This window comes from Cyprinus carpio, chromosome A22 (genome assembly GCF_018340385.1).
Source record: "Cyprinus carpio isolate SPL01 chromosome A22, ASM1834038v1, whole genome shotgun sequence".
NCBI classification, from domain to species: domain Eukaryota; kingdom Metazoa; phylum Chordata; class Actinopteri; order Cypriniformes; family Cyprinidae; genus Cyprinus; species Cyprinus carpio.
This window is the reverse complement of record NC_056593.1, coordinates 13,149,606-13,170,934: the sequence shown is the minus strand read 5'-3', so window position 1 is coordinate 13,170,934 and position 21,329 is coordinate 13,149,606. Positions and strand designations below refer to the sequence as shown.

Here is a 21,329-nt window from a genome sequence, read left to right as displayed (position 1 = left end):
TTTAATTAATAATATAAAATAAATCATAAAATGTAAATAACATATTACAAATAAAATAAATAATTGTATATTATTTTAATTAATAATATAAAATAAATCATAAAATGTAAATAACATATTACAAATAAAATAACAAAACTTGTTATGAAACTATACTTTTTTTTTTTAACAAATTTATGATTACTTAAATAAAGAGTAAAATAAACAAGTTTGTATTGTGAAGAATTGTATATAACCTAAAATTAATTATACAAATTTTTTATACAAACTGTCCCATAGTTGTGATGTCATTTTCAACCACAACCGATATTTTTACCCCTGATAAAATTTTGTCAGTGAAGAGCTTGAGATGAAATATGAGACATGATGGTGAAGAAAAACATTCATGATATCAGAAAAATCATAGTAAATATCACTTGAGAACAGAATATGTTTATTGTGCATCATTTTCAGTTGTTATAATTTTATTTAATTGCGTTTATTTTTTTTTTATGCATACATTTCTAATGCATTTGACATTACTCATGTAAAATTAACCTAAGCAAGAGCAAAAACTAATAATTTGTTTATTATTATATTTTATTCTAAAAATGTCATTTCCGTAACCAAATGCTATTAAACCCTATACATCATTTGAAATATACTTGACATATTCAGAAAAAAAAAAAAAAAATCACAGAATTCTCATTTGATGCATGCATATCCATTAGTAGATCAATTAAATAAACTAGTGAGAGCGCGAAAAGAAAATACATTTTCTAAAAGTCAAAAGTGCCTGTATTTGAAGAAACACCAAATGACAAATTTAGATATAAACTGACCTAAATAAAGAGCGTTTGTATTGTAATGCAGCGATGGCCGTCAGAGTGCAGTCGTCACCAAGGTTTTCATAGTGACACCGTCTCCTTCAGATCAGCAGGATCTGACTCCAGGCCACCAGGATGACAGTCTGATGAATGGCAGACCAATCAATGGCAAGGATGTCAGTTTTGAACCCATTCTGGTTTTAACATGATAATACTGCATGTATTTAAGAATATGTTTTATAAATTTTACTTTACGTTGAACAGGATTCATTAATGAATTTGAAGGGGAGCGAAAATGGAGCTGGCGTTTCCTCTATTAAATATTTCGGTAAATCATTTGGTTCTAGTTAGTGTGTATAGAACACACACACACACACACACACACACACACACACACCACACACACACACATATATTCATGCATTCTGGTGAATAGAATTATATTTTCACATTTCCATTAGTTTATTAGGAGAATAAAATTTTAATGTGCCTTGTCATGAATTGACAAAAATATTATCATAATGCAAATAAATAAATAAATATGCCTATATATATATATATATATATATATATATATATATATATATATATAAAATTATAGATTTTCTACGATCTTGTAAAATTTGTATTCTTTTCGTCAGATATTCCAGCAGTGAATCTCATAGAGCTTTGAAAGGCCCTCGATTTCTCTAGCGTCTATTTGGTTCATCTGCACGGCTGACGGTGCAAAACACGAAAGTAACGGTTCACAACATGCATGCAAACCCTTTCAGACAACCCTCACTATGATGGCGATCACTGTTATCTGTTGTACATTCCGTTTCACTTCTTTTCTCACTCCCACCAGAACCGGAGCACAGATGGAGAAATCCTCTTAAAAAACCTGACGAGCACTCAATTATCACGGCTCCAGAGAGAGACAGATTTCCTTAGGTGAGGTATTTACGTTTATATTCATTATTTAAATATAGTTATATTAATATTCATCTTTCTGAAGTGTCCAAAGTGCCTGAATCATCGCCCTTCGGATCCTTTCGCCCGGTTCTGCCTGCACTGTGGAGCGCCAGTGCCTCCAATACCTGGTCAAAGACTGCCCCCTACTGAAGGAGGACAGGTACAACATATTTGGCTACTACAAAATTCAGTCCTAGTCAGATAATAAGTGATCATTTCACACTAATATGAGTATTCACTGTGTTTTGTCATAGATGGGTCTATGTGTGCATTGTAAAACCATGGTGCCGCTCAATACATCCACGTGTGTGGTGTGCGAGTCTCCACTGACTCAACAACTACAGCCACAGGCTAGTCTGAGACTACAGGTAATTCTCACCTGTGGTAGATCACTCCTATGACTCTATTAAATGCACTTATTAAATCAGTTAATATTTTATATCCATATTATTCTAGGATAAGCTCATCTGTCACTCTTGTGGGACGGGGAACCCTGTTCATATCACACACTGTGTCACTTGTGAATCCCAGCTGCTTCAGCAAACCACAGTAAGAGCCCAGACTAGAAATCAGTGTTCTCCTCTTTAGCCAATCAGAAGGCTGCTGAATCATATTAGGATTGTGATAGGACACTATTATAACAGTGTTGATCATTCCACAGCCGGTTTTGAGCGGACAGAGAGCTGCACCTGTACCCAGCTCACAGGGCAAAATGGTCTCCTGCTCCAAGTGCAGTAGAGTCAACCACTCGGATGCTCGATTCTGCGACTGGTGTGGGGCAAAGGTGTGTGGAATTTTTGTCCAATCACATGTTTTGTAGAATGAGAAAGCCCCTCCCCTTCATTGCCATCTTTCTATTGGTAGCATTTAGCAGTAAGTACTGTTTTGTAACCGGAAGGTTTTATGGAACTGTATATTTAGATATTTTGATTCCATCAAAATATCATTGCGTATATTTGGCAATGTTTGTGTGAACTTGAATGCCGTGTGATTTTGTGTTTATACTTGCAGCCCGGCCACAAAGCCAGCTCTGTGACTTGTTCTCAGTGTGGCGCTAGCAGCCACCCTTATGCTAATTACTGTGGTGGCTGTGGTGTCTTCCTGGACGGCCCACCCAGGATGCCCTCACAGGTAAACCAGGGACAGGATGCACAGGAAGCTGATCAGGTACAGTACACGGCCTGTTTGGTGCTCATTAAAAGCGTGCAGTATTATATAGTCCTCATCGCTCTCTCTCTCATATTAAGTCATTAAGGCCACTGCAGGCAGTTCCTCCCCACCTGAATCAAACAACTGTGGCCCAAGACCCAATCATGCAAGGGGTTGCCGCATGTGCGCAGATGCCCAGACGCAGACGGTGGGTCTGTTTATCCACATCAGCACGAGCGAAAACCGGAGCAACAGAGGGAGGCGCGAGCTTGGCAGACAGGGAGCAGATAAGTGACAGAAGCCCACTCCTCATGGCGTTCAGTCCAGGACGAGGTAGACTACTGTACAGACGATTGTTCTTTTTTTTTTTTTTTTTTTTTTTGGGGAGATGTTATAAATAAGCATGCCTTCTGTAGAATATGTTTCTGCGGTGTTGGTATGATCCGGACTGCTACTGGCAGGAATGAAGCCTCTTGTGCCTCTCAGCAACATTTTGTGCTCATCTGCGAAGAGCAACGATCCAGTCACGTTCAATATTAGTCCGACGTTCAGAGCAATCCGCAAGCGACGCCACACCACACACGGCCCAGGGGCCAGGAGTACAGCGCATACCAATTACACAGTATCCACTGAAAAATTTGCATACTTATAAGTTTGTTTTAATATTCGGTAATAGTCATATTCCTTATTATTTGATTGGGGGGGTTGTTTTGTTATTATATACCTTTTACTCTTTATTCCATTATTAATATTATAATTGATTGATTGTATTTTTTATATATGTTAGTATTTATTTACTATACGTGGGTGTGTTTTTATTCGGTATATAATTTTTTTTTTTTAAAATATAATTACTGTTTCTTGTTTTTGATTATATAAGTTCCTGGCATTCCAGTATGATAATGTATTTTACTATATTAGTTTATGTATTTATACATTTTTAAATAAATAATGAGTTTATCTATCATTTAATCTAGAAATAATTACAATAGTAATAAAAAGATAAAGAATCAAAATATGTATTACCTCACAAACTTCATTATTTCTCTATACTAATTCATGACCTATGTGTTTATCTGGATTAACAGTAAATGATCAAAAGTAAATTTACAATGAGTTTTATTACTATACTATCATTTTTTATTACATACATTTTACTGGCATTCATTATTATTATTTTATTTACTTCTTATTTTATATATACTTTTTATCTCTATTTATTAGTATTATTATTATATTATATTATAAACATTTTTGTGTTGTTCAATCTGCTATCTAGAGATAGAGAGCTCATTCAGGAGGACAACTATGAAGTCAGTCTGCGCATCAACTTCATCTCTGCCTCACCGGAGGGATCCAGGGTCAGAAACAGCTCCTGAGAGCTTTTTATTTTGAGTCTAAAGAGAGCAGGGTTGCCAGGTTTTCACAACAAAACCCACCCAATTGCTACTCAAAACTAGCCCAATTGTGATTTGGGTGGTTCCATCCATGCAAATCGCATTCCGAGGGGGTAAAATAATTGTTTTTGGTGGGGTTCCCCTGGTAAAGTTTGCATTCCAGGGGCTAAATATCACATTATCAGGGTCGTTTTCAACCCGCGGACAGGAAAAACAGTGTTAAAGTAGCCCAATCCTCTGAAAAAATCACGGACCTGGCAACACTGAAAGAGAGTCTCTTGAGCATTGCATGTTTTTCAGTGTGTGAGATCATATGCGTCTTCTTCCAGTCGTCTTCTGCAGGCCAGCAGAGCAGATCTGTGGCATCAGAGAGTCAGAACCTCAGTGCTGTGACAGAAGGCAGAAATTCAGCCAGTCCTGGTACTAACACACGTTTGCTTTTCTGTCATGATGGGGCCTTTCATAAACTTCTACTAAATTTATTATGTTTAAATTTTATGATTTTTATTATTAATTATTAAAACATTTAAACATAAGTAGTTTATGGTTTAATTAAATAATTAAATAATTCAATAGTAATAAAATATTAAGTAGCAAACATATTTATTAATAATATTACATTCATTTATTTCTCGTACTACTAAATTGATACATTATGTTTATTTATTAACAGTAAATTTTTCTGTGTCAAATGTATTGTCAGGAGAGTAACATTAATACAGCAGATAATCAGTCAACAGAACGAAGCAGGAAAAAGATCGTGGAGCTCAGACGCGAACCGAAAAGCAGCCGGTCAGTATCACACACAAACACACACACACACAACACGCCATAACAAACGTTTCTATTTGTAAGACAAAGAACATTTAAAAAGGAGGTTAATGTCTTTCTCAGGATCCAAGACAGTCTCTCCTTAGGAGGTGGGGCCCTGAGGGGCGGGGCCAGATCTCAGGGGAACAGCCAGCGCTATTGGATGAGGTGGAGGCTAAAGAACCAATCACACGTCCAAAAACTCACAGCAACTTAAAGGGGACCTTTATGTTTAGTTTTTGTTTTTTTTTAATGACTTTACCTTGTTTTTTAGTGTGTAATTATAGCCTATTTGTGCAGTGTGATCAATCGCAAGGTTACAAAACACAACTCCACGCCAAAATGTTTAATGTGTGGTTTAACCCATTTAGGGTGTTTTTTTTAAGGGTTTCTTTGCCAAACTTCGTGATGAAAAATAGTCATTTCAGTAGGTATCCCATGTGATTTTGAAAAGATTCGAGCAAGTTCAAGGTTGGTCACGCAGGTCTTCGGCCAGTGTTGAAAACCGACTGCTTCGTACTATTGCTAGATAGACCCCCTTTTTTTTCAACTAAAATTTTTCCAAAATTTCGAAATACCTTTAAACAGAGAAGACCACCCCTTTAGATTTACTTAGAATCTTTGTGGAGCTGTTATATATTTACAGAAGGGTGTTTCTCTGCAGGTGCTGAACAGCATGTTGGGAATGATGGGCGTTCCGCTCTGTCGCTGCGAGTGCTAAACGGGCATCATGATGTCATTCCTGGGCTGGTGCAAAGAGAAGTGATGTTAACCAGTCATCCGGGGACCGTGAGTTCGAAACAAGTTCCTTATGATATGTCTGTAATAATCTGAGCAAAATGGAATACTTATGTCATCTGCGGTGGCCACAGGTTGAAAACACGGCGCTGCATGAGGCGGCAGCTCTGGGAAGCTAAAGGCTGAGGAGCGTTGAGTTTTTCTTTTTTTTTTTTTTTTTTAATAAATAAGCATGACTTCTGTAGAATATGTTTATGCGGTGTGTGTATGATTCAGGATACTGGAGGAAGCAGCTGGATCACATTTGTGCTCATCTGCGCAGTTACACTCAGAATAATCCTGAGGAGCCACCTGGCAGGCAGTTCCTGCACATGAATCAACAACTGTGCCCCCAGCGCGGGTTTGCGCATGTGCGCAGATTTGGACAAGAAGCAGACGGTGGGTCTGGGTTTTTTTTTTTTTTTTTTTTTTTTTTTTTTTTTCCCATCCAGCACTGAGCTGAAAAAAACGGAGCAACCGAGGGAGGCCAGCTTGGCACAGAGCAGATAAGTTACAGTACAGCCCCTCCTCACTGCCGTTAGTCCCAGGACGAGGTAGGACTACTGTACACTTTGCTTTTTTTTTTTTTTTTTTTGTTACTAAATAAGCATGACTTCTGTAGAATATGTTTATGCGGTGGGTGTATGATTCAGGATACTGGAGGAATCAGCTGGATACATTTGTGCTCATTCTGCGCAGTTACAATCAGAATAATTCCCGAGTTCAGAGCTCTGAGAGGAGAACCCCGGCTGGCCAGATGTACGACCACTTTCACCAGCCACTAAAACATTATAATTATAAATATTTTTATATTGTTATATATTATATCCTATATTATTATTATTTGTTGTTGTTGTGTTTGATATTATATACTTTTACTTTTATTCCATTATTAATATTATTAATTGCTTGATTTATTTGTAGCTATTATTGTTATTTTTATTATAATACTTTTGTTTTCTTATTCCTGGATTATAATTTTTTTTTTTTTTTATTATTACTGTTATTGTTTGTTATTATATACATTTCCTTTCAGTTCCATTGATGTATTAATTTATTTTACGATTATGGTTATTTTATTATATACATTTTAAATATATGAGTTTATTATTATCATTTAATTAAATCAATTGACACTAGGAAATAACATATTAAGAATCAAAATACTTATTACCAATAACAAACATTCATTATTTCTCTGACTACTTTAATTCAATACATTAGTGTTTTTATTTATTAACAGTAAATGATCAAAGTTAAATTTTTACAATGATTTTATTAATAGACTATTATTTTTTTTATTACATCACCATTTACATTTCTTCCACTTATCTATTATTTTTATTTACTATTAGTTGTTATTATATACTTTTTTATCTCTATTATTATTATTATTATTATTATTATTATTATGTAACATTTTGTGTTTGTCAATCTGCTCTCTAAGTATATCTGCTGTCCTTCAGGAGGACAACTATGAAGTTAGGTCTGTGCATCACTACTTCATCTCTGCCCTCCCCGGAGGGATCCAGGGTCAGAAACACATCCTGTGAGTTTTGTATTTTGAGTCTCAAGAGCGCCTGGTCTGCCAGGTTTTCACAACAAAAAACCCGCCCAATTGCTACTCAAAAACTAGGCCCAATGTGATTTTGGGTGTGTTCCATCTATGCAAATCGCATTCAGGGTGGGAAAATAAGTTTTTGTTGGGGTTCCCCTGGCAAAGTTTGCATTCCAGGGGCTAAATACTCACCATTATCAGGGTCGTTTGCAACCCGCAGACATGAACAACAGTGTTTAAAGTAGCCCAATCCGGGCAAAACATCGAAAGAGTATTCTTGCGCAGTGCATGTTGTTTCAGTGTGTGAGATCAGTGGCGTCGTGCTTCCAGTCGGCTTTGCAGGCCAGCCAGAGCAGATCTGTGGGCTCCAGCGAAGCAGTAAGAAACTCGTGCGGTGACAGAAGGCAGAAATGGCCACCAGTCCTGGGGACTAAACACACGTTTGCTTTTCTGTCATGATGGAGGGCCGTCCAGGAACTTGCGACTAAGTGTATTAGGTGTAAAATTAGGAGGGAGGTTGGGAGTAGGTATAGAGTAACACAGTGAATAAGAATTAGTTTATTGGTGTACTAAAATAATTAAAGAATTTCCAATAGTAAATATAAATAGTAAGTATCAACCATAGTGGATTCATGAGGACAGGTGCTATTCATTATTTTCGCTGACGACTATTAATTGATACATGTAGGGGGGTAGGAGTACCGGAAATTGGGCGGGGTCAGATGTTATTTGTACCAGGAGAGGAACATTCATTACACCAGGATCATCAGTCAACATGAAGAAGGCAGAAATAAGATCTGGAGCTCAGACGCGAACAGAAAAGCAGCCGGGTCGGTATCACACACACACACACACACACAACACAACTGCACTAACCAAACTTGCGCTATTGGTAAGAAAAGACGAAACATTTCAAAGGATGGTTAATGTCCTTTCTCAGGGTCCAACAGACAGTCTGCTCCTTAAGGAGGTGTGGCCTGAGGGGCGGGGCCAGATACTCAGTGGCACACGCCGCTATTGGATGAGGTTGAGGCAAAAGAAACCAAGCACCGCTCCAACAAACTCCACAGCAACTTAAAGGGGACCTATTTATGTTTTAAGTTTTTTTTTTTTTTATGACTTTACCTTGGTTTGTTTAGTGTGGTAACTATCGCTATTGTGTGCCTGTGATCAAATCCCGCACGGTTGACAACACACAACTCCACGCAAAAAATGGTTAATGTGTGTTTTTTAACCCATTAATGGGTGTGTTTTTAAGTGTTCTTGCCAAACGTTCGTGATTGAAAAGATCGTCATTTCAGTAGTTATCCATGTGATTTTGGAAAAGATGTTCGCAGCAAGTTCAAGTTGGTCCCCGCAGGTCTTCGCCATGTGTTGAACACCGACTGCTTCTTAACATTCGCTAGACCTTTTTCACTTAAAATTTTTCCAAAATGCCGAAATACCTTTAAACAGAGAACGACACACCTTTTAGCTGTACTTTCAGAATCTTTGTGTAGCTGTATATATTTACAGAAGGTGGTTTTCTCTGCAGGGGGACTGACCCCGCATGTTTGGGACTTGATGGGCGTACCGCTCGTGGTCGCTGCAGTGCTACAACGGCATCATGAATGCCATTCCTGTGGCTGGTGCAAAGAGAAGCTGATGTTAACCATTCATCCGGACCGTGAGTTCGAAACAAGTTCCCTTATGATATGGTCTATTAATAATCTGAGCAAACTGAATCCTTCTGAGCATCTGCTGGTGGCCACAGGTGTATAACACGGCGCTGCATGAGGCGGCAGCTCGGGGAAGCGAAGGTCTGAGGAGCGTTGAGATACTCCTTGGGTGAGTTTTCACAAACATTAAATGATGATAAAATTACAAAGGCTGGCTAGTGACCTAAAAATCTTGTTCTTGTGTAGGGTGTAATGCAAAGTAGCAGAAAGCCGAAAACCACGGGGCAGACGCGGTATGATATTGCCGTGGCCGCACGGGTGCAGTTTCTGTGGTCTCCTCTGATGGCAGCTACACATGGGACAGGAACTGCTTACAGCGCCACACCAAGGGATGGAGTGTTGATCTGGACTGGATACTTTCTCTTGAGGGAAGATCCACATCTCACCCCAAACCAGATCTACTCAGGGTCTTCTACATACACTAGTTGAAGAATTTGTTTTGGCCCTCCCTCGTACCAGCCAAAAATGACATATTCAAGTGAAATTACGGCTTTTTAACTTACTAAGAGTCGTGATTTCCTGACTCCAAGAAATTATATATGTGGTGCCGGGCTATGCCGTATTATTTGACATTTAGACCTATTTTAAAAATCTTTATTTCACATCGCTTATAGTGTATGAAAAAATTAGTAGGCAACCTACTGGAATGCACTTTGACAGAGAAAAAATAAGTAAAAAAAACAGCCAACACAATATGAAACATATTTTTTCACTTTCATTAACAGGTGGGCTAACATTTTAATCTGTTCAATTGTGTTGAATACAAACTAAACACTTTTTTTTGAAACTAAGGAAAAACTAATTTTAGTCTGTGTTTATGATGCAGAGAGGGAGTTTATGCTGGTTGCTGTATACGGAAAAAAACAAGCCTTGAATTAAATATAACATAAACAGGTTATTGCCTTAAACTTAACAGAACACACACCCACTTTGACTGTGATGACACCTAAACCAAACCCCTGCACTGGCATATCATGGTGATGTCTGGAGTCACATGACATTCAAAGTTACACCAATGTACAAAAAGTGTAGGCTCCTCATCGGGCGGCACGCGCAGGAAGACATGCATGACTGCACGCTTTTGCTCGCCACCGGGTAGGAATTCTATCATAGAATGTCCAGGATTGTACTCCTCTGTCCTTGAAGCCGAACGTCTGGTAGAGCAGCATGGAAGAGGGTTGCTCGACTATACGTGGAGGGTCACATCGTTTCCCATTCAGGTCTACAGAGAGGAGAAAGGAACTATTCCTGTATCAGCTGAGCTGGTAAAACTCAAACCGGTTGATTTATTTTTGACTCGCCTGAATGACGATGGTAGATCATGCAATGTGGCGATACCAGCCTCTCCTCAATTCATGATGCACCAGCAGGAAGGAGATGTAGGCCTCGTTGTATGTCACATTCGGCACCATGAAGCCCCAAAACGATCACGACTTTGCTTGTAAAGCACCACCACACTGAATAAATCGGGTACTGGAGGACTCTGATAGGTCCGCTACATGATAAACAGAAGAGTGCATGGAATCTCTACAGAACATAGTTTCAAAACAAAAATCTGTGTCGTCCAAGATTGAAAAGATTGATTACCAGGCAGAAGATGTCTTGGCCATGGAGTTGACAGCAGGGGATGTGATTGGGCCGCACATTAGTCAATAGTCTATAGGTGCATAAGGTTCAGCTACCCAAGCACGGCGTCCTTCCTGTGAAGGATACGCATATGGAGCTCTGAGAGCAAACGCAGCTTCCGCGGCCGACTCTCATAGTCTCTCCTAACACACAATAATACACAAAAGTATATATGGGTTACCATGGGTGCAAGCTTAGGTTTTTTTTGTGGGGGGGGGGAGCTAAAAAACTTTCGGTCCATTACGGGCACACACATTTTCATGGTGCAATATTTTAAACCATAAAATCCACTTTCCCACCTATTTTTTGGTCCGAAAAAAAAATCATATTTTTGAAAGAAATTAATACTTTGTAGTCAGTAGTATGCATTTCAAATAAATGCATTCCTTTTTGAACTATTTTAAATGTGTCCTAAACAGCAAATCAAGCATCGCAGAATGATTTCTGAAGGATCTATGTGACACTGAAGAAGTGGAGCTTAATGATGCTGCAAATTCATCTTCGCATCACAGGAATACACTTACATTGTATAATATATGTTATTTTAATCTTTTAACTAATATTCACAAATATTAGTTGTTCCTTCTGTATTTGTGATCACATAAGGCAAAATAAAACTATCTATAAAAAAAATAATTTAACACACGTCTGTATAGTCTTATATAGTTAAAAAAATTTATTTTACTACTCTTAACGCATTTTGAATGTTGTGCACCTGACCAACCAATGTATTGTACCTTCTTCCTGGCCCTAACTGACCCGAATGGCATAGGTTTAAGAAAAAACGAACAAGGGTAATAGTAAAGATTATTAATGTGCTGTATTCAGGATTTTTAACATACATGACCACTGCAAGAACAACCACGTCATTTAAAATAAATTGAATAATATTTTATCTTCCTAGCTGTATGATTTTTATCTATGCATTGATTAATTACTTATATAATCTAATTGCCTCCATCAATTTTATGGTGCTTAAATCCTACCTGTAATTAAACTCTTCCTAGGCAAATCTGGTTTTCCGTGATGTCCGCAAATCCCAAGACACTAAGATTGCGTCAAATGTTCAGCTTTTTTCACGTACCTGATGTACGGCGTTAGCACTATGGACGTGTAGGGACTCTTGATGTGTCTGATCCATGCAGGCATCAGTTAACCCATCAGCCCTGTGGCCAGAATGACACTGTGGGCTGATAGAACCCTTTCCTTATGGTCACTGTGAACTGAGGAGCAAAACAAGACTTTTAATGAGTTTGCTCAGTAGGAGTTTAATACATACTGTATTGTGTTTTTCTACTGGCTTACCTGAAAAGCGATCAGTATACGAAGGTCCGGCTGGTGGTTCTGTATTCCCTTCTCCGCTCCGTGTCTGGGGCTGGCCAAAAGGGCCCCTTGGTCCCCATACACGCCTCCCACCAGGCTGAGTGTAGCGCTCACGGCCTGATCCACGCTCCAGCAGGGGGAGCCCTCGCTCTCTTTTCGCCTGCCGCACGAGTAGCTTGCGATGCAGTCTTTTGGCCTGAGGCGTGACCGCCAGCGCTTGCGGACATGCCTCCAGCTTGTGGAGCAGCATACGCTCCTCGTAAAGGCTGATGAATGTGTAACGTGGGGTGGGTAAAGACACGCAGCCCTCGCCCTTATCCTGGAGAACCTTCCTCCGCTCAATGCCACGCCCCCGTCCCGCTGGCAATAACCCTTCATCCTGGCCCTCGTCTTCCTCACCATCTCTACCCCGCTCTTCGTCTTCACTCTCCAGTTCTTGTTTGATCAGCTCTGCTGGACGTATCTTGTTCATGACCATGATGGTGCACGGTGGCCAAAGGCATGCTGGGAGGGGGAAATATACTCCATCCCGGGGTCAATAACGCCATCGGCGGCCAATTCTTCATCGTCTGGTCAAAGGTAATACAATGAACACAATCAACAAACAAAATGCTGTGACAAAGCCTAACTTTCTAAGTTTTTTTGTTTGTTTTATTACCAAATATGAATAAATTATCAATATATAAAACCATACAATAGGGACAGTTAGAGTGGTTACAAGATGTATCAAAAGGTGTTCTGGTTGGGTGATAGGACGATACTAGGCATCTATAGGTGGCTAGCTCCCTAGTAACAGGTGCTCTAGGTGGTTGTTAGGATGTAGCTATTTGGTTGCTAGGGTGTGTCTGGGTGGCGCTAGGGTATTCTCAGTGGTTCTTAAAATGTGATTGCCATCTGTGGCTGGTTGCATAAACTTCTTATTATGTAACTGGCCCTTTGTCCCTCATGGTAAGTCTATGGCATCTTTTATAGCATCTTATCAGGCATCTAACAAGTCCTAAAACAGCTGTTTGCTCAGTTAGCAAGTGCAGCAACTCACCGTGGAACAGAGCCTGAGGGGGCATGACATCTGGGATGAGATCGGCTTCTGACAGCAGACTGGGCGTAGCAGAGTGTGAGGCGGGGGTTCCAGGGGCGGAGAAGTCGGGCGAAGGGGGAGGGGGAGGGAGAGGTGAGCGGGGTTCTGTCAGAGGAGCTGAGAGAGGAGAAGTCAATAACTTCACCCTTCTCCAGATACGGCTCTGACCGGCGCACACGGTTGCCCAGTTTGACTGGTGTGGATGAGGCACTGCGGTCTAGAAACCCGGCCGCTTCCTTCTGCGCACGCCGGATCTCTTTAGCCTCCTGTGTTCGGGAACGCTTTTCTTTCAGCTGCATGGCGTTCTCCACCGGGTTCCTACTTCCACGCTTCCTCAAACCCTCCACGGTGATTATGGGGTCCAGGGACGGCTTCGACACAGCTGGATCCAAAAAAATGTTTAAAATGAAGGAAAAATACTGCATTACAAAAAACACACACATATTAAATCACTGATACCAATAAGCCAATGTTATCGCCATGTTAAACGATGGCTTCTATCCACATTATTTTTAATGTAAGAGCAGACGGGGCCATTTTCAACTTAAATGTGTGAGACCTCTGGTTTTATCCAGTTTATATGTAACTACTACTACCTTTAGCTTTTGAGTGAAGCCGCAGAGTTTTTCTCCCCCTCGGGTCGTAGAGTAGGGTGGCCGGTTCTGAACTAGCTTCCACCAGCCGGGTTCTCCAAACTCCTGCGCTCCTGAACGGAAAAAAAAAAAAAACGTTGGGCTGCCGACAGACAGACACCCTGCCACGGTGCTTCACCACGTGGATGTCTTCTTTCTGAGCGTTTAATCAGAAAATGTAAAGATATATTATCTTTTAGAATCAGGTTAGAGTGATTCGAAACCAAATACAAGGTCTTTGATACTCAATCTCACCTGGAACCAAGTAGGAATGTCCAGTGCCGACTAATAAATGCACAAATATCTTCCCTTCCATCTGAAGTAACCTTGTCGTCCGGTGCCCTCTAAAGACAGGTTATACATGGCCAACATCACCACCTATAAACATAAAATCATACAATTCAGAGGCTATTTTGACCGGGAAACAGAATTGCATCACATCTCATTAGTCTTCATTATCAGATTTTTCTTTACAGTAAAGTTGCATAGGTCGCAACACTTTGAAACAGACACTGAAAATCGTCTTTCTGATACTTTTGTCTAGCTAACTAAAACATGGTTTCATTTTTTTTAATTGCTCCAGATTGTGTACCTGCTGCCAGGTCAGCCTCATCCTCTCAAAAAACTCTCCTTCCCTGTCTTCGGCGCAGTCCGAGCAGCTGAACTTGAAAAAGTTGTCTCCTTTCAGGTAGCTTGGCTGCTCTCCACGTAGCTGGGCTGAACCACACAAGGAGAAAGAATGAGTCTTTATTGAGTGAACGAATGCATCACAAGTTAGACATTGCATCTTAATCTGGTCCACATGAGGGAGTATCAGATGTGTCGCCCCCTTTCGTTGGTCTTCTCACCGGCCGGGATCCATTTGTGGCACTTGTCGCAGTAGAAGGACATGTCTTCGTTCCAGCTTCCTCTTCCGTCCTCCCCGATGTCACTGTTCAGAGAGTCTCCGCTCTGGTCATGAGACAGATCCACAGACGCCTGGTCCTCCGATTCCACAATGAGCAGAGTTTCTCCCTCCACCTCGCCCTCCTCCAATCCCTCAGAGGCTGACGTGCACATGGTCTCTTCGTCCTGGGCCGCGAGACCCCTCTGGTCCCCAGTGTCCATTTTTTTTAAAAAATCTAACAGATAATAGGAAGTGATTAGATACACAACGCTTGAGACACTTGATAGAACTGTGTTGTTTACTGATTATCATTATCATTTTTAGGTTATGACAATTTGAACCATTCAAGGGCAGGAAGATGCAAAAGAGAATTGAAACAGTATTTTCACGCTGTAACGAAATCAAATACTTAAATAGTATGTAAACAACAGTACGCCAAAAGCATAGTGTGTTCAAATTCAAAGTATTCGAAAAACAGTGAGTGAAAAGTACTCAGCCAAGATTTTGAAGTGTGCATTCGATGGACACTTCAATTTCCCATGAGGCCACAAGAAGAGGATTAATGATAGCAATGAAAGCAATGCAACTGATGCTGGTGGGTCACATGACTGATGACAACATGGTAAAATGTAGCACAATGTAACTCAACGTGCATCTTATCGCATCTTATTTGCATGCATTTGTGCTATTGCTTGTCTTTTTTTTTTTTTATTTAAAGACTGAGTGTTCACTGTCTTGAATAATGTTTAAACCTTAGATTAGTTGAAACCGAGAAGGTGGAATAGAGCATTGTAAAATTTCACTGGTATCTTAAACATACTGGTGTCATAACTATCTTATTAATTTAGTAAGAAGAAATTACATGGTGGGTTATTATTATTATTCATATTTTGTGGCAGGGCCAATGAAAGTTTGAACAGGGCACGTAAAAATCTGGGCCAATAAAAATCATTGATCTTTCAGATATCGTCATATAAAGGTGCATTCATACTGACTAACCACTGTAACTGGAATTTGTAATCATCAGCACCATGGCCATTTATAATAAACATACACTGGGCTGTTGATTCAAAACTTTGGGATCATAAGATTTTTTACTTTTTAAAAGAAGTCTCTTATGTTCATCAAGGCTGCATTTATTAGATCAAAAAATACAGAAAAAAACAGTAATATTGGTCAAATATTATTACAATTTAAAATAACAGTGTCTCTATCAATATACTTTAAAATATAATTTATTGCTGTGATCAAAGTTGAATTTTCAGCATCATAACTCCAGTCTTCAGTGTCACATGATCCTTCAGAAATCATGCTAATATGCTGATATCAGTGTAACAAGTCTTTGTTTTTAGTTTTTATCAACTTAACATCTTTCAGAATTCTTTTGTAACAGTGTAAAAACACAATTCTTTTATAACACATAAACCTAACATAACAGGATAAATCTTTTTTTAACAGTCTTTACTGTCACTTTTTATCAATTAAACACATCTTTGATAAATAAAAGTATTAATTTTCTTTCAAAAACAGAAAAGAAAAAAAAATCTGCTGACCCCAAACATTTTCAGTGGCAACTTCTTAGCAAAAGTATTACTGAAATCGTGAGAGAAACCTGAGTAAAAGTTTACACATAGAACTGCAATTATCAATAAATAATAATAATAATTTGTGTAGCAGTGTACCTACTAGTCTAATTTCTTAATTGTGTGGTGCCGCTCTTCCAGACTCTCGGTCCGTCGCGCTCGCTCACGAGCTGTCTGGTCACGCTGGATCGGCTCGTCGAGAACGCGCAGGTTCTCGCGCTTCCGCCTCCGCGCGCTCCAGATCCCGCCGAACTCCCTCGCGCAGCCATCTGCGAATGTGACAGACGTAGCTCGTTACAAAGAAACACTCCACATTTTATGCTACTCTGTCGGATGTGATATTTTAAGTAGTATCAAAGGTAACAGCTATGGTACGTTTCTAGACCAAAAACGGCATTTGTTATATACGGTAGCTTTAAACACACGTATTAACTGCAAAAACAAAACATCAGCTGCCAGACTTAAATAAACGTAGTTCTCCGAACAAAATATTTAAGCAAAAAAAATCACACAGTAACTACCGTTAATATATGAAAAGTCTGGTTTTTTTGTACCTTAGATGCATGTAGAGAAAAAATTATCTTGCACATCTTTAGCTTGTTTTGACAGCAGGCATCATACTGTGCACTAACAGCAAAAGAAGAATGAATTCATGAGTAATAGTGCCTCATAAAGGCATGGTGGTTTGCATATGGCTAGTAGGGCAGGAGTGTCTTTACCTGCCTGTCCCCGTTTCTGCTTGCGTATGAAACGCCTGCGACGGAAGAAGTGTGCTGATGCGTGAGCACTATCGATAAATCCCAGGACTACCTAGAGGCCGTAGACATAGTTTTTGAGCATTACTGTAAATTTTAGGTACAGCAGGATAATAGAAGGCTAGGCACTTAGAAACAGAATGAGAGTGGAGCCTTTTCTTTGGTGGTTGATTTCAATAGGATGTCAGGGGCCGTTGTCACTGCCGCCTACCGGTGGGAGGGAGAGCCGATTAGTGGCTTCAGTGCGGCATGCGCAGTGCTCACATGCTATCATTTTTTTGGTTTATTTTTGATCGGAATGTTTTAGGTGGGACTTTTTTTATCACAGAATTGAATTGAAGAGTTACTTGCTTTGATTTGCAATGTATAGTGGGCCTATCATATTCCAATTCAAACATGACCCAATATTATTATGTATTATTATCTTATTGTCGCAACAAATACATACAGAAATGTTCATAATATACACACTGTGCATGCTGCATACTTATTAAATATGGTAGTGTGCTATTCCTAGCATACCCGTTGATTGCAGCGACTGCATGTTGCAACATATTTAGTACTTGCAGTCTAGTCCAACATGCTTATCAACTCGACGGGGTTATGGGTTGATCAACTCAAAAATACAATTTCTGGTGTACAGACTGATTGTATATTGATCTGTCAACAAAAATCAATAAGAAGGCAAAGCAAAAAATGTTGTTTTGTGAAATAACATCTTTGCTTCCGCACTAAGTTGCTAAGTTCATTTTTCTTTTTTTTTTACTTCCTATTGCCTCAAGTCTGAATCCACATGTTAAGAGTCAGAATGTATTCTGCACATCATCCCGTCCCTGCTTGTTCTCTGTCCTCCTCTCTTTCTCCTGCAGAAGTGTGCTGGACTCCTCAGTACAGGACACACTGTACTGGACAAAAACTCCAGCATCTGAAGCGCATGTGTGTGTGTGTGTGTGTGTGTGTGTGTGTGTGTGTGTGTCTCACTGAGTGACAGCTTACACAAGCAGCAAGTTATGAATGTTTTTTTTTTTTCTTCTTCACATAAATCCAGGTTTGTGCACCATTAGAAATTAACTGCGAATGTCTTTTGAACTTTGAACTGAGGAAGTAAAGAGAAAGCAGAATTGTAAATCAAATGTGAATTAAATTAGAATTAACAATATATTAAATTCAGCTGTGTATTTCTTAAATTAAATTTCAAAGTGTATAGATTTTTTATTTTCAGAATGAATAAACCCATGAACATTATCATACCCATTACTTTCAGAAAATAATAGTAATAATGTTTTGAAATGTAATTAAAATCCAATTTATAATAAAAAAATAACTTTTAATTTATAGAATCATGCATTGATCTTTGGTGTAGGATTTACTTTGAAAAAAAATTTTACTTAGAAATTTCACGAATCATTACAAAGAAATTACAAGCAACATTAAATTAAACATGAATTTTTTTTTATTTATTTTATTAAAAAGCATTTTCTTGTAAAATGTACTCTTAATAATCCTTTTATTTATACCATCAAGAAATTATTTTATAGTGTGGTGAAAGAACTTTTCAGACTGCTCTAATGGTGCTTTTCCACTGTGTGGTACGACTCGGCTCAGACCGCTACGCATCGGCACCCTTTTTTTTCCAACTCAATTTAGTATCACTATAGATTTAGAGTGATCATTAACATTCAAATATAATTACACCTCCCCCATCCCCAAAACCCACAAAACCAAAAATAAACTTTTTCATTCCGTGTGACCCCATCAAGCTCTCGCTGGATCCGCACCTCTGCTATCAGTGAGAGGAATGTCTGTACTTCCGCAACAGACAACGAAACTTTTTGGTTGTTAAAAAAGGTGCGCTATTTCAAAACATTTGCGTTTGATAATTCGCTGGCTGTGCTGATTTAAATCTAGCGGTTCTTTTGTGTTTGTGTCGCAAGTTCAGTGACGCAGGTAGCGACTATTCTTTCCGGCCAATCCCAGATCAGCAGAGTTTACAGGTCATGTTTTGGTAACGGTACTGTTCACTTAGAACCTCAACCGGGGTGGTATTTAAAAAAATACCAGGTACCAGGTACTGTACCCAGTGGAAAACCCCCAAAAGTAAACTGTACCAAGCCGTACTGTGCCCTACCATGCAGTGGAAAAGCGTCATAATTTACCCTTTAAAGGGGTCTTATGATGAACGGCTCGTTTTTCCTTTCTCTTTGGAGTGTTACAAGCTCTTGGTGCATAAAGAAGATCTGTGAAGTTGCAAAGACTAAAGTCTCAAATCCAAAGAGATATTCTTTATAAAAGTTAAGAGTCAATCACGTCCCCCTAAAACGGCTCGTTCTCTTTCCCCACATGTCTATGTCCTGATGTGGGAAAATTTGCATAATGCCGCCCAAATGTTCACGCAAAGAAACAAGGCGTCACTTTGATACTTTGCTGTTGCCGCCAGCGCCATGTCGTGGAGACGCTATGTTGTTTGGCCTTCCAAAAGAGGACACAACTAGAAAATCAGTGGTTAAAGTTGTATTTACAACAATGTTCCAGAACAGTTCAACCCAAATATTCAGATGTGTGCAGTGCATTTTGTGGAGGATGAGGACTGTTTCCTGAACCAGTAGCCTACAATACGTTGTCTGTTTCTATAAAGTGGGGGCAATAACAACTTCGCAAGGACAGTCTGGCGCTTCTGACTCACAGCCTGTAAGTAAGCTTTCATATTTAAAGAATTTGCCACTGATGCTTCAAACGTGAATTTTGACCAGTGTAGAGTAACGCTTGTTGTTTGTCGTTTTCTCCAATCAGAAATGCAGACATGGTTTTATGTTTAGCAGTGTGATACACAACGCGTAAAAAACAGTCATTATTATCAGTAATTATGTCCCCACTGGATGCAGCAAATGCCTCGTTTATAATGGGTTTTCCGGGACACGGATCACAGTATGTTGTGAAGGCACCACATGAATGTTAAGGGGCGTAACATTTCTGTCACGCTTGAGGTATTCGGCCAATCACAATGCACTGGATAGATGGCCAGTCAGAGCATACCTCACTTTTCAGACCAAGGAGCTTTGTAAAACTCGACGCATTTCAGAAGGCGGGGCATAGAGGAGAAACAATAATGTACATTATGTGCAAAGTAATGTGTTTTTTTTAACCTTAAAACCGCATAATACACATTTCATTACACAAATAATGTTCTTTTTAGCAACTGTCCCCTTTAAAAATGTTTTATAAAATGAACTTCAAATCAATAGAGATTCTGATTTAACTTAAACAAAATTTTAAAATCAAAAACTTTTATCTGAAAAACAATGTTGATGTTCTGTACAATTAAAATCTGGCATGATGGCTGTGTTTATGTGTTTTGACATCAACAGTAATTTCTGCGTAAACTCAGTTTAAAGAAATGTCTAATAATTTCAGAAAATGTCTTTTACAGGAAAAAATAGGCGTAATTAGTCAATTCTTTATGTAATTCTTTATGTTGAGTTGATTAAATTCTCCTGTAGTGTGCTTGTGTTCAATTTCCTTCATGTCGGGCATGTTTTTGCCCGACCATGCATACCCACAATGCAACTGTCATTATGGTCAATTGTTTTACTGTGGAAAATATGTATGTGTCTATGGGATGGTCAAAGCTTGAGTTAGAAGGGTGAACATGCACATCTGGTGTTTGGAGTTGCTCAGCTGCATGTCCTGTGGGGTTGCAATAAAGGTTTGTTTGATGGAACACCCCTCGTCAGTGACGGCTAAAGCAAACATCCAGTACTCCATGGCTCTGTAATTGTATTTACCACTGCTGGCAGATTTGGTTGTTCCCAAAGACCATAAACCGCTTGGGCTCAAACAGGGAATTTGGAGCCTAAGCAAATATGTTGACTTGAGACTTTCAATTTCCATGTTGGCGGTGAATATAGGGAATGCTATCTCTGAAATGCTGTCGTGTGTATTGGCACATCGGTATCACCAGGAACAAGTATTTTGGTGTATGGCTCCTGAGTCCATCTTTCATTTTTTCAGTCTTATCTCATGCCTTTTTGATGTGCCGTCCCATCAACACACCTTGGAAGCAGACTTATCAGCTGGGTGCTACTCCAGCAGCATCCTGTAATAAGACATCAGCATGGGAATGGATGTCTCGGTACTAAGTAAACATATTCCCTGGCTGTTTGTTGATCTGTAGACTGTCCTTTTCTTCATCAGGTCTGGAAACGATGTGTGAATGGCTTCCCTCCAGATGTCGACAATGTTTTACCTGGCCTCGCTTTACACAGTTTCAGAGAAAAAGA

The 21,329-nt window shown here is 39.4% G+C and overlaps 2 pseudogenes; one reads left to right on the top strand and one right to left on the bottom strand.

Annotated features, from left to right (window-relative positions):
- The window catches only part of LOC122135022, a 10,457-nt pseudogene extending 859 nt beyond the window's left edge, over positions 1-9,598 (top strand).
- A 406-nt stretch (positions 9,599-10,004) lies between these two features.
- Positions 10,005-14,946, bottom strand: LOC122135021 (annotated as a pseudogene).
- Between the last annotated feature and the right edge of the window lie 6,383 nt (positions 14,947-21,329).